Source organism: Bos javanicus, chromosome 6 (assembly GCF_032452875.1).
Source record: "Bos javanicus breed banteng chromosome 6, ARS-OSU_banteng_1.0, whole genome shotgun sequence".
NCBI classification, from domain to species: Eukaryota; Metazoa; Chordata; class Mammalia; order Artiodactyla; family Bovidae; genus Bos; species Bos javanicus.
In genome coordinates, this window is record NC_083873.1 from 12,404,911 (window position 1) to 12,419,383 (window position 14,473).

Here is a 14,473-nt window from a genome sequence, read left to right on the forward strand (position 1 = left end):
ATAAATCGTTGTAGTATTCCAGAGACCCAACTAAAAAATACAAAGTAAAAACATGCGAAGTCCATTGTCCAATAATAAGTGTGGTGCATTGGCAGTAGAGTCTTCAAGCTGAAACGTGAAGAATTCGTGAGGATGAGTGCTAGACCTGGAAACAGGTACTAAATTACTCATTTGCCATTGACTACATCAAAGCGTTGGGAATATAAGCAAGACTAATTCTTGGTGTTTTTGTAAAAATAAGGTTACTCTCCCAGGCATCCCTTCAAGAAGCATTATTTCTGTAACCTGTGTGAAAATTAATCCAGCATTATATTTTGAAAAAACACACTAGATTCTAGTTTGAGTCTTTATTCATGTATTTGGGGAAATGTTGTGATATTAGAAATTAATTTATGACTAGTTTCCAGTGTGAAAGCATGACCACTAGAGCATACCAAAAGGAATGTTGTTAAAAGTAGGGAGTTTTTTAGCACCTGGAAATCCCTTTAATAAGGTATATACAGAGTATCCATTGTGAACAACAGACGGAAACAATGTAGGGGCCCAATAAGAAGAGATTGAGATTCCTGTTTCCAATCCTTTTGACCCCTTTCTCTCTCCATCTTTCTCCAGCTAAACTCCCATCTCTGCCTTGGCATTACTGTCCCGTGCTTCTTCCTGGCCTGCTCTTCCTCATTTATGTGTTAATAAATCCCTTCTCCAACAACCTCTCAGTCTTGAAGGTTTCTCTGACCCCCAGAAAGAATTTATAACTCTCTCTTCTGTGACTTGATTACCCACTCCTGTCTTTTCACTTTTCCTGTATACAAAGAGTGTGACTTCTTGAATTCATATAGCAGTAGTGTAAAGCCCTCTGTGAAAATGGAGAAAGTGGCAGGAATTGTTCATAAGCTCTATCAGGTGACAAGCTGTGAAAGGACCCCCAGGGTTACTGACATTGGGCACCCATCAGTGTAGTATTCCAGGGTGGATGGTACTTGTTTATCGGTATGCTCTTAACAGAGTCCACATTCATGCTAACTTTTCTTCATCACACCAAAATAGATGAGTACTGGATGAAGCATTTTTTACTTACAGGTGCACGTGGTTCCTGTGTAAATGAGAAGATTTTCTAGTTACTAGGATTTGCCAGGTCTTAAGGATTTAAAAACAGACCTATGCTTTGAAGCATATTCCACAGAAAGATAATTTTCAATTTACTTTTCTGCTTTTTTCAGTAGAACAAATGCTTGATGATAAAACTTACAATTTGATTCTTTAAATCCTTATCTGTTGGTATGGGCAAGCCTCATACATATCACGGATACAGTTCAGTAATATTTGTAAAATTAGCTTGTAAAAGATTCTGAGGTATAGGTGACAAGCCTAACTCCTCATAGTTATTTGTACTATCAGGAAGAAGAAGTTAGAACACATCTGTCTCTAACTGGAGAATTCAGTGGGGAAATTCCTGTTATTCCCTGAATTCACAAAACAATAACCACCAGTAAATAGCTTGCAGCCACATAAGCTTGAGTCCTTCCTTTGTAAACATTTGCACACCCAGAGGGATCAACAGTAAGACTGTGTGCTCTCCAGCAGAGAGTCTGCTGGTCTTCTGAATATTCAAGACCTGGCATCCTGGAAAAACCTCAGTGTTTTAGAGCATTGTCTTACAAGGATGAATCATTGAACCACTAGGCTCCCTCATCTGTCATCTCTGGTCCAGGAGTCTTTCTGGAGTAATGTTGGTCAGAAATATGTTAGAATTTGGGTTTGGGGTATAAATTCACCCATCGTTTGCAGTCACTTTCCTGCTTTCATAAGGTGATCCAAGCATTTTGTGGCTAAATATAGGCCCATTCTTCTGGTGGCTAAAGCCAACTTTTAGATGAATCACTGAGATAAACAAACTGTTTCAGTCCAATTAACTTGTGAAACCAAATGTAGCTGCAGTGATATTTTCAGTCAAAGGCAGTTGTCTTGGCATTAACAATGAAAACAGGAATTGACAGGAAAATCCAGTAGAACCTCAGTAGCAATCCTTGGCTGGTTCCGTATATGTAAAAAGATTAATGATTTGTAGTTAATGAGGTGATGATGATCACTTAGTAACATTCATCAGAGTGTTAATGGCAGAATCTTTTTTTTTTTAAGTGATTATCATTTTTCTCTGGTTATCCAGGCATAATAAATAACAAAATATGGGCAAAAAATGGTGGTATTGCAAGAGATTATTTAATGGCAGTGATTTTAATATGAAGCTAAATCTATAATGGGCTTCTCAAGTGGGGCTAGTGGTAAAGAACCTGCTTGCCAGTGCAGGAGATGTAAGAGAGAGACATGGTTTGATCCCTGGGTCAGGAAGATCCCCTGGAGGAGGGCATGGTAACCCACTTCAGTATTCTTGCCTGGAGAATCCCATGGACAGAGGATCCTGGTGGGCTACAATCCGTAGGGTTGCAGAGAGTTGGACATGACTGAAGCTACTTAGCACACCTGCAGATTTAGAATAATCTTGTCCATGTTGTAGTGCTTGAAACTTAGTCTAGTAAATGACAAGGCATAGCAAAGTATCAAGATTTTAGTTTATCTTTTATGTAGTGGTACTTCTGATAGCTTTACTGAATTCCAGTTGTTCAATTAATAGAGAATTTCTCCCCAGTACTCAAACTGTTTCTAATCAGGTAGATTTTTACACTCTTTTAAAAACATAAAGTGAAGTAAAGTAAAGTGAAGTTGCTCAGTCGTGTCCAACTCTGCAACCCCACGGACTGTAGCCTACCAGGCTCTGGGGAGCCTTTCAGTCCATGGAATTTTCCAGGCAAGAGTACTGGAGTGGGTTGCCATTTTCCTTCTCCAGGAGATCTTCCCAACCCAGGGATCGAACCCGGGTGTCACGCATTGCAGGCAGACGCTTACCGTCTGAGCCACCAGGGAAGCCTTTGTACATTTTCTCTTATGATTCTTCAGAATATCTATGCTGCTGCTGCTGCTGCTAAGTCGCTTCAGTCGTGTCCGACTCTATGCGACCCCATAGACAGCAGACCCCCAGGCTTCCCCATCCCTGGGATTCTCCAGGCAAGAACACTGGAGTGGGTTGCCATTTCCTTCTCCAGGGGATCTTCCCAACCCAGGGATCGAACCTGGGTCTCCCATACTGCAGGCAGACGCTTTACCGTCTGAGCCACCAGGGAAGCCTTTGTACATTTTCTCTTATGATTCTTCAGAATATCTATAGGATATATAAATGTATAAGTGGTGATTGCTTTCATTCTTGTTTTTGGTTTTTATTTTTATGCACATTAGAGTATGGCCTATCAAGTATGTTGTAAATACATCTTGATCATACATGTATGATATGTTAGAAATCTCATTTCTTAAAATGAGAATCTATATATATTTTTTATAAGGGGGACATTATACATATATATGGGCTTCCCTGGTGGCTCAGTGGTAAAGAATCTGCCCACCAATGCAGAAGACACACGTTTGATCCTTGGGTTGGAAAGATCCCCTGGAGAAGGAAATGGCAGCCCACTGTAGTATTCTTGCCTGGGAAATCCTATGAACAGAGGAGCCTTGCGGGCTGTAGTCCACGGAGCCACAAAAGAGTCAGACACGACTTAGCAACAAATAGCTAAAATGTGTGTATACATATGATATATGCAAAACTAATATATATAATTTATAGATTACTAAAAATATTGATGTCATAAAATATCAATGACTTCATTATTTTTTTTAAAAAACTTGCTATAAATATATAAATTGACTTCTTTTTAAAATGTGACCAGGATATGCAGTTAGCTTGGATAGGTGAAGCAGAAAATTAAGTAAGAATGGAATTTTTCTCTCTACGATTTATTTATACTGCAGATTACCTGAGTGTTGAAAAACATTTCTCCTTTGCTCTTGTATCTTCAACTGAAGATTATTGTTCCCAAACTGGGGGGTCCAGGCTGTAACCAACTCCCTTCAGCCGGATCCCTCACCTCCAAGAATGTCTTACACATTTGTGCCTGGGCCCAGCTTCAGCTCCAAGGACTGGAAATCTAAGGAACCAGAGCCCCTGCTTGGCAAGGAAGCCTGATGCCTCAGTAGGGCTCTCACCACGTCTGCCTGGACAGATTGTCAGTTATGTCAGTTTTTTTTTCTTTTTAGACAGGCACGGGCACTGTGATGTCCACTGTTGTGTCTTCTTCTGGAGATGTGAGTGTATTATTACACCAGCTCATCCATCCTCAGAAAATACATTCAGGTGCCAAACAGGATTTTGGTGAACTAAGGCTGAACTGGTGCAAACGGTGTAATTGCGAGTCCTCAGTTGCCAAAGAGACAGTCTGCCCCTGAGTATGCCAGGGTGCTTCCCTGGTGGCCAGATGGTCGAGAGTCTGCCTACAATGCAGGAGACCCGGGCTCCATCCCTAGGTCAGGACCCTCAAGATACCAACCCCAAGTCAAAAAAGGTATGTTCTATGATAAGACATGAGAGGGGCACACGGTTCTGCTGATCTCCAAAGACAGCTTGCACAGCCTTAAGTTTCAGTTTTAAGATTTCCATTAGGACTTACAAAGGATTGTAGAAATGACTCACACAGACACTGAAGAAAGACCATTTACTTTCACATTGGATATTCCCAGGACGTGAACATTTTGTGTGCCTCACTGACTGTCTTTGGGTATTCTGAAGAGGCTTTGGGGTCGTGGTGGTCATGTCTTGGTGAGGAGGGGATAATCTGGACTGAATTACTCATGGAACTTTGTCAGATATAGAGCCTGTTGGTGTTTCTGTGCCATTCTGAAAGCTCCGGGTACAGGCACTGCTTAGAGAGTAGAGGAAGGCTGCGTCAGAGCTCTCCCTTTGCTCCCTTGGCGTGTGCCTTTGTGTAGAGCACAAATTGTAACAGCCCTTATCTGATGGCTCTGAATAGGGGGGAAAATGCTGTATTTTCTCTTTGCATTTTATGAATAGGCAAAATACAGCACACAAAAATCTTGGCCTGACCTGACCTCACACAGTTGGCTAATAACAAGCCAGTTATTATGTTGAATCTGCTTCATTCTCGTGAGCATGCTGCCCAAAGGGAAAAGTAACAGTGGAACAAATTATCACTTTTAACAACTAGCTGATATAGAACTTTTCATTAGCACTCAAGATTTTTGTATGGAGAACTTTCTGAATCTCTCTGGAACTCATAAAGGAATAGGAAATAGCAATATTTATTTAGTCTTCATCACATTGTACTCTTTTTCATTGTCCTCATATTATTATCATCAAATAATTTGTTTTAATTTTTTTTTAAATACACATAACATAAAAATTGCTGAACCATCTCTGTGTCCAGTTAAGTGGCATTGAGCGCATGTACATTGTTGGACAACGGTCCATCTTTGGAACTCTTTTTATTGCGCAGGACTGCAACTCTACATCCACTATATAATAACTCCTCATTCTTCCCTCTCCTCTGTCCCTGGCGATCACCATTCTCCTTGCTGTCTCTCTGATTTTGACTACTCTGAGGACCTCATGTAAGTGAAATTATCAGTATCTGACTTATTTCACTTAGCATGGTGTCCTCAGGATTCACCCATGTTGTTGCATATGTCAAAACTTACTACCTTTTTAGGTTCATTGACGGCATTTACCACATTTTGCTTGTCCTCTTATCAGCCAATGAACGTGTTTTAACCGTTGTGAGTAGTACAGTTATGAACATGGGAGTGCAGATATCTTTTCAGGAACCAATTCTTTTGGGTACACAATCACAGGCAGAATTGCTGGCTCATATGGTAATCCTATTTAAAACTTTTTGTAACTGTCATACCGTTTTCCACAGCAGCTGTACCATTTTGGATTTCCACCAGTGGTGTACAAGTGTTCAATTTTTCTACATCCTCACCAACACGTATTCTTTTCTGTTTTTTTGTGGTAACCCACGCTAGTGGCTGTGAATTGGTATCTCACTGTGATGTTAATTTGCATCAAACTTTTTTTAATGCATAGAATTACAGTCTATTTCTTGCCTTCAGGAAGTATCCATTTTGATATATACATCTTTGCAATACATTGCCTGAGCATTTAATTAGTCTTAGATTAAGGTATCTTATTAAACCACACATACACACTAATATAATAAGCTTAGTGGCTGATTTGCTTACTTGAAGAAGTCTGTGATAGTAACAGAACAACAATAACCTATCTCATTTTTGAAAGTGAAGTTGCTCAGCCGTGTCCGACTCTTTGCAACCCCATGGACTGTAGCCTACCAGGCTCCTCTGTCCATGGGATTTTCCAGGCAATAGTACTGGAGTGGATTGCCATTTCCTTCTCCAGGGGATCTTCCCGACCCAGGGATCGAACCCGAGTCTCCTGCGTTGAAGACAGGCGCTTTACCGTCTGAGCCACCAGGGAAGTTTGCCTTATTCCATGTGCCCTTAATTGTGGTTAGCAGTGCTGCTTTTATTCATGCTTTTTCTTGTTCATCAAAGAGGAAAAGCAACTTTAAGAATATGAACTTTTGATTGTGGTCCAAGTTTTTCACCTACATTTGTGAAAGATGGAATGAGGACGGGATTGTATAGTAGAACTGGCATGAGTTTTACAACTGAGGGAGATTACAGAAATCCAGAATGATATTGAAAGGGTAGATTCAGCCACCAGAGATTAGAAAAGTGGGAGTAAAGGAAGCTCTCCTTTGAAGAGTTTAGGATCCTGCCATCCCACTCCACTGCTCCACTGTGCATGACACTTCAGGCTGGACAGTGTCCATGAACACAGTCCTGCTTCTAATATCCCTCACGGGGCCTCCTCCAGCACGGCGCCTTTCCTCCTGGCCTGATTTGGGTTTGTATGAAACACTTCCAATGGCTTGTCTCAGTTTCATCATCTTGATTCTAATTCTTAGTATGACTCAGCAAATCTGTCTCCATCAGAATCAATAAGAAACTCTTTGGACTTTCTGTTAAAGCAACTCTCTACCTTTTTTGATTTCCATCATACAATTTGGAATTCATTCAGAAAAACATTTCTGGACAACCTCAAATAATCTACTACTTCAGAGGTGTTATCAGATACTGGACATTCAGCTATAAAGTAACTTACAGAATAAATTGATCTTAGCTTTAAAAAAAAAAAAAAGGATACTAATAATGGCATTAGCAGTGAACCAGAGTTGTGTTTTGCGTCAGTCATCCCCAGTTTGCATCAGCCACCCCCATGCCCACCACTGCCACCCTGTCAGAACTGTCTGACACATCTGATTGTGCTTGGTCGTGGCCACACCACTCGACTCGTCTTAAAACGCATCATTCACCAAGGATTCTGAACATTTCTGAGCATATGAGAGGGGCATAATGTCAAATAGAATTTGAACATACAGATGTTTCTGGTCTGTTTACTCAATTACAGTAAATAAAGACATATATGGGTTCAGTTCTTCAAAAAATAAAATATAAGCATAGTTAGTTATCTTGCTCAATCTCTAATCTAAGTATGTGCCTTTATAATTAATTCAACAAATACTTCTTGCATTTGTGATCAGACGTGATTATTTCACTGACAAACTCTGTCTTATGGGAAAGATACTGTAAGTCCAAAAGTGAAATACGTGGTTTCTAGGGAAAAACTGCCTGAGAGATCCCTGCTTTCTTATAAAACGTAATGGTGAATGATATGATGTCAGGAATATCAACATAATGGCATTGATATGTGATCATCCCACATATCTGGCTGTCTGTGAAATATAAAACTCTGGGCTCATTCACTTAATAAGCATTTAATGTGCTTGTCACAGGCACTGTGAGTCAGCACTTTATATTTTATAGTGGAAAAGCAGGAGCAAATTACCCTCCCAGAGCAACCACACAGGTAGAGAGACGAACATTAAACAAGGGCAAACACAAACGAATTCGTAATGATAAGTATTGGTGATAGGTGTTACGGAGAATAAAATGGGTTCTAAGGCAATAAGATAACTTGGATGAGTAGAGGCCTGGGGATAAGAAATTTAAGCCGAATTTTGAAGGATAAGAGGAATTTATTCAATGGATATAGAGAGTAAGGGAAAGTTCTAGAAGAGAAGCACATGAAAAGGCTCAGGGGTAAGAAGGAGCTTGGTGTATTTAAAGAACTGGAGGAAGGCCAGTGTGGTCGGAGCAGCACAGAGAGGGGCGCCGGGGAGGCTCGGGAGACAGGCAGGTCCTGCGAGGAGTTTGCCTGAAGGAGCGCTGCACAGGTATGTAAGAGCATCCTGGAGGCATGAGATAAAATTCAACGTGCATTTAAAGCTGCTATCTGGATAATTGACGGCAGAGGGGCAAGAGAGGTCATGGTGTGACTTAGGAGGCCATTGCAGTGGTGCAGGTGAGTGATGACGTGGACCGGTGACCTTGTGGTGGAGATGGAAAGAAGTCTTGATCCGTTTTAGAGATAAAGTCAGCAGGATTTGTCTAGAGATTGGTAGATAAATAACATGAAAGGTACTTGGGCCTCTCCCCCTCAGATCTTACCTTAAGTACAGGTTAAACCGTAAAGTTGTGGACAGCTGCATATGTCTTCATTAATCCACTGGATTATTTAATAATTTATTTACCCAGCAAAGATTCATGACGCGCTTTCTGCTGCCAGGCAGTACTTCTGTAAGGTACTGAAGATACAATGTTCATCATAGTGTCTGCCCAAAAGGCCCCTGAACCACTGATTGGCTTGAAAGGTGAAAGTGACAGTGAAAGCCGCTCAGTCGTGCCTGACTCTTTGCAACCCCGGGGATTACAGAATCCATGGAATTCTCTGGGCCAGAATACTGGAGTGGTAGCCGTTCCTTTCTCCAGGGGATCTTCCCAACCAGGGATCAAACCCAGGTCTCCTGCATTACAGGCAGATTCTTTACCAGCTGAGCCACCAGGGAAGCCCATTGATTGGCCTGTTTGACTGTATATGTTAGATGTGTTAAGAAGGCCTGAGTTTTCAGTTGTATTCCGTAGACTTTGTTCCCTTAGCTCAGTGGTTCTCCTCAAGGGGGCCTCGGGGGAGCCTTGGGGTGACTGGTGGAAGTAGTGGGGTTGACGCACTGCCAAGGTAGTGTCGCTGGCACCTGCTGTGTGGCCTGGTGCCAATAGTCTTGCCACGCAAGGGACAGTCCACATGGTGAAGGATTGTCTGGCCAAAACAACCAGTAACACTCCTGTAAATAAACCCTGATCAGCTTCACTCTGACCAGCCCTTACCAGCATCTGGTCTGCCTTTAGTCCAGGATTTGAGAGAGAGAGAAGTGGGAATGCCTTTATGTCACTGTGATTCCCAGCCTTTCCACGTGATCCTTTGGGCTCTCCAGACATCTTTGGCCCGCCCTCTCCTGCCCTGCAGGTTGTGTCTAAGGGGCAGCGATTAGGGCAGCACCATGAGAACTCGCAAACCTTTTTCTCTCACTTTGTGCGTTCTTGGGGAAGTCCTTAACCTCCACCGCTTCAGTGTGCTCACGTGTCAAATGGGAGCACTTGTATCTGCCTCGTGAGGCGGTTGTGTTAGAACCCGAAGAGACCTAGAACGTACTGGGGCTTCGCGTGTGGTGGGCACCAGTGGGTGTGTGTCGTTATTGTTCACCAGTGTGGAAAGCAGTGTGCCAGGCACCTTGCAGGTAACATGTACAAACACGTCAGCGTCACAGCTTTTACCCTGGAGATCACTAGAGCACACACCCGTCACCCAGGTGCAAGGGAGCACGTGAAATGTTTTGGGACAGACAGGCAAACATCTGACCCTGGTGATTCTTCGCTAACGTGACTCCTGCTGGCTCTGTTCACAGCCTTGGGTTTCGGGTCTGGTGGCCTCTGCTCGTTGAGTTTGTTCTTCAACTTTGTACTTAGAGTTCCAGAGGGAATTACTCCTTTTTTTCCTTAGACACTCCTGGCCCTGCTTCGGAGACACTGCCTCCTCACCGTGCATCCGCCGGGCCCCACTCTGGGCTCCGGTTCCCAGCGTGACTGCAGCCTGAGCTCCCTGGGTTTGGCCTGCCACCTCAGGCACCGGGCCCATCTCTGCAGCAGTGCTGGCTCCTGACTCGGTGGCCCCGTGTTCCCTTCCAAAGCCCAGTCTTGCACATCTTGGACTCCAGCGGCTGCTCAGTGTCATAGTCAAAGCTATAATCCTTATGAAACTTAGGGTTTTATTTAAGATGAAACTACTTTTAAGCATTTCTGATATAACTCACAAATATACTAGGAGCACAAATCATTCTTGCTGGATAACAGAGAATGATTTAGCATCTCAATAAATAACGAAAGCAACAACAAAAATATTCATCTCTAAGATATGTGGAGCCTCGTCTTTTCATACTTCCAGAATTATCTTTTTTTCCTGTAAGCTCTAATGTTCTGGAGGTTCATAAAGGATAGTTAATGATTCAAATATATAATTGATATACCTCATGTCATACAGATCCCTAACATCAATTTATTCACAAAATCTCTAATTAATTTAACAATTTATTCATCAGACTGATTTAATTTGTGAATTTCATGAAACTTCACACACTAAAAATTTTCCAAAATCAGTAATAACTCCTGTTTAATTTTGTGCTCTATTAAATAAACAAGTAATGTGAGTATAGAAAAAAGTATAGTAGTTTCTTTTTAAGGCATTGTGTTCTATTAGAACTCCATTTTTGCCTTCTCAGACGTTTGTCATACATATAGTCAAAATGATAAAATGGCTTCACTGCACAAGGATATTTTTAAATAATGAGAAAAACGAATGCTAGAAAATGCGAAAGAGTACTCTGAGACAGTTGACTACTTAATCTCCAACTCAGTATAGAACTCTATACCCCTTATATTTATATGTTTAATAATTATACCTGATTTTTCAGTATTCTTCTTTAGATATGAACCCTCAAGAAATAGAACCTATTATCATGTGTAGCTAAATTTTAGTGGGATTTACTTTTTCTTTTTGAGCTCATGTAAATTCTAAACTTGTAATAGTAGATGGGTAGCATAGTTTCCTGACTTGGTTAATTCATTTGATCACTATTTCAGTACTCATTAATTGAATAAATGTTAAGTCTTAGTTGCTAGGGTAGGCACTAAGGTAACGAAGCTCAGTAAGTCCTGATCCTAGTATTAATAATTTAGGATCCAGCAGTTCTCATGGAGCAGATAATCTATTTAAGGAGCTACTATATATGCTGCAGCAATCTGATTAATGACAGTAGACTTTTTAATTAATATTTGTTAAGCACTTTAATAATCCAAGATTGTATGTAATATATACAGATTTTCTTGGTACCTGTGGTCAGAAACAAGGATAAATGTGAGAATGCATCATATCTATGTTGGTCACATTCAAAGAAAGAAATCTCACAAAACTGTTATCATCGTTATAGAGACAATAGATTTATTGGAAGTACTTTCTCTCTAATATTTAATTACTTAGTATTATAATTTGTCTAGGGCACAAATTATCATAGATTATAACTGGGAGAAAAGCTTAGCTGTGCCAGTAAATGCAGTTATATGTATATGTAACCATAGTTTTCATAACAAGCTCATGTGACACTTTTCTGTTGTTACAGGATTTTTTTTTCTGTTTTCCTTGTGTTTGTTTATTTTTTAATCGGAGGAAAATTGCTTTACAGTGTTGTGTTGGTTCCTGCCCTACAACAACGCAAACCGATCATAACTATGTGTATCTATCTCTCCCCTGTCTCTGCCTCCCGCATTCCCTGCATCCCAGCCTCTGCGTGGTCCCAGAGCGCCGGGCTGGGCTCCTGGGGTTCCGCAGCAGTTTCCCGCTAGCTGTCATGTTACACATGGTAGTGTATATATGTCAGGCTACTTTCTCAACTCCTACCACCTCTCCTTCCCCCACTGTGTCCACAAGTCCGTTTTCTATGTCTGCACCTATGAAGCTTTAAATAATTTTAGGTGTCCATTTTATATCTAAAAATAATAGAGTCAAAAGTTGTAACCTCAACATTAAAGAACTTACAAATATCCATAATGCAGTGGAGCTGGGGGAAAGTTACATAAACTTTCAAATCTATAGTTTTTAGCATCACATCTTTACATGTAGGAGAGGAAAATACAGAAGAGAATAATAACTGGTGATCTCTAGAAAATGTTTTCATTTGATGTTTCAGAATTTATTAAGCAAAAAGAAAAAAGAGCAGCGACAAAAAACCAGTTTTAGGGTAACTTTATCTCACACTTGCATACAGCAAGCCTTACATCTTCACCCAGTGCTTGACCAGATGACTCATACCTTCTAAACCTCTGGAGAGATGGACAGTGTGATGACTGGAAAAGCTGTACTGTGTAGTGGTGCCGAGTGCGGGCTGTGGAGTGGACGCCCCGCCTGTGCCACTCAGGGCTGTGTAAAGTTGGGCAAGCTACTTCTCTGTACTCCCATTTTCCCATCAATAAACTGGGCTGGTAGTAAAACCGTCATAAATTATGAGAATTTCTCAATGAATTTAAAGCTTAGCACACTGTGTGGCACATGGTAAGCACTTGACAAATGTTAGCTATTTTAAGATTAAACTCCAAAACATGGGGAGCACGTGTATACCTGTGGCGGATTCATGTTGATATACGGCAAAACCAATACAATATTCTAAAGTTAAATAATAAAATAAAATTAAAAAAACTCCAAAACAGAAATTTTCTTTTAAAATCAAGTCAGATCGTAATAAGGAAGGAAGAACGACTGACAAATACATAAGAAAATAATTCATTTCACTCATAATAAAATTCCTATTAACATGAGCTAACTTTTCCCCAATTAGATAGGCATTTTTGTTAATTGACCATAACCATCATTAGTCATACTAGGGGCCTGTCAGCACTTTGACAATATTGGAGGTGCAACGATTTGGGAAGATAATGTGCCTTCCCAGCAAAGTTGGGATAGTTTGTCTTCCCAACAAAATTTTAAATGTGGGTACTCTTTGACCCAATAATTTTACTTATAAGAATTTATCTTTTAGAAATACTCTGAAAGATGCACATGGTCATGCACGCACGCACACTACTTAGTTTAATAGGGGGAAAATGCTTCTGACGTGAAAGAGTGCCCATGATTTAATGTAAAATGAAAAACACAATTAACCTACTTTTTGTGGTTGCACAATTGCACTTTAGTGAGATAAATGTTCTTTGTGTGCGTTTGCAAAGGGAGAAGTATAAATGTCAAAAGACATACAAAAAATTGAAAGGACACACACAAAGTTAAAACTAGTTTATTCCGGAGAGTGGAATTGGGATCCAGAGATAGGAGAGGACTTGGTATGTTTCCATATTTTTAAAATTTTACTACAAAGTTTTGTGACTTTAAAATTTAAAATCATTGTTTAAGCAGGGAGAAAAAAAAAGCGTAAGCCAGAGAATCACCACTTAAGGAATTCTGGCCACAAATCATTATATCTATCAGACCTGGAAAAGAGATGAATCCCAAAGAGAGTTACATCACCTTCGCTAGAGAGCCTCAAAGTCCATGATTTGAATGAACTTCCTGGAGTAACCAAATTCAGTTGCTGAGTTGTGGGAAAGTCTTCACTTTATTAAAAAGGACAGACAGATAGACTCCTTCCTAGTTGGAAAGGGATCACCGCTGACTCCCAGGACACTGCCAAAGCCTGAGTCTTATTTACTGGTGAAGACTTGGACTAAGGAGATCAGGGTGTTTTTACACGGAAAGTGAGCACTCAGCCCCCAAGTGACATGCATTTTGGAAGGCCACCTCTAGCCCACAAAGACATGTCCATTGCAGTTTAAAAAAACAATTCCCTCCAAAGAAATACAGCCTGCAAATTCACACTCTACATCCATGATATGTATAATCTTCTCTTTCTGTTCAGAAAATACTCCTGAATGGTTGCACACACTTTGTCAGACCTTAGAGAATTGATGAGTTTCATAGAAACCACTTTCTATGAGAGATGTGTCTGAATATTTTTATGGTGTACAGAAAAGTGTGTGCCAGGATCTAGTGATGCATAAGCAAATAGGAAAATGTTTAGATGAATATAAATCAGCCATTATGGAGTCTTATGTGTGTGGATCACAATAAACTTTGACTGTGTGGATCACAATAAACTGTGGAAAATTCTGAAAGAGAATGGGAATACCAGACCACCTGACCTGCCTCTTGAGAAATCTTTATACAGGTCAGGAAGCAACAGTTAGAACTAGACATGGAACAACAAATTGATTCCAAATAGGAAAAGGAGTACGTCAAGGCTGTATATTGTCACCCTGCTTATTTAACTTATATCCAGAGTACATCATGACAAACGCTAGGCTGGATGAAGCACAAGCTGGAATCGAGATTGCTGGGAGAAATATCAATAAACTCAGATATGCAGATGATACCACCCTTATGGCAGAAAGTGAAGAAGAACTGAAGAGCCTCTTGATGAAAGTGAAAGAGGAGAGTGAAAAAGTTGGCTTAAAACTCAACATTCAGAAACCAAACATCATGGCATCTTGTCCCATC

The 14,473-nt window shown here is 40.6% G+C and overlaps 1 protein-coding gene across 28 annotated transcripts in view; it reads left to right on the forward strand.

Annotated features, from left to right (window-relative positions):
* CAMK2D (calcium/calmodulin dependent protein kinase II delta) overlaps positions 1-14,473 on the forward strand; it is a 308,198-nt gene that overhangs the window by 211,549 nt on the left and 82,176 nt on the right. The gene's annotated exons all lie outside the window — the stretch shown is intronic.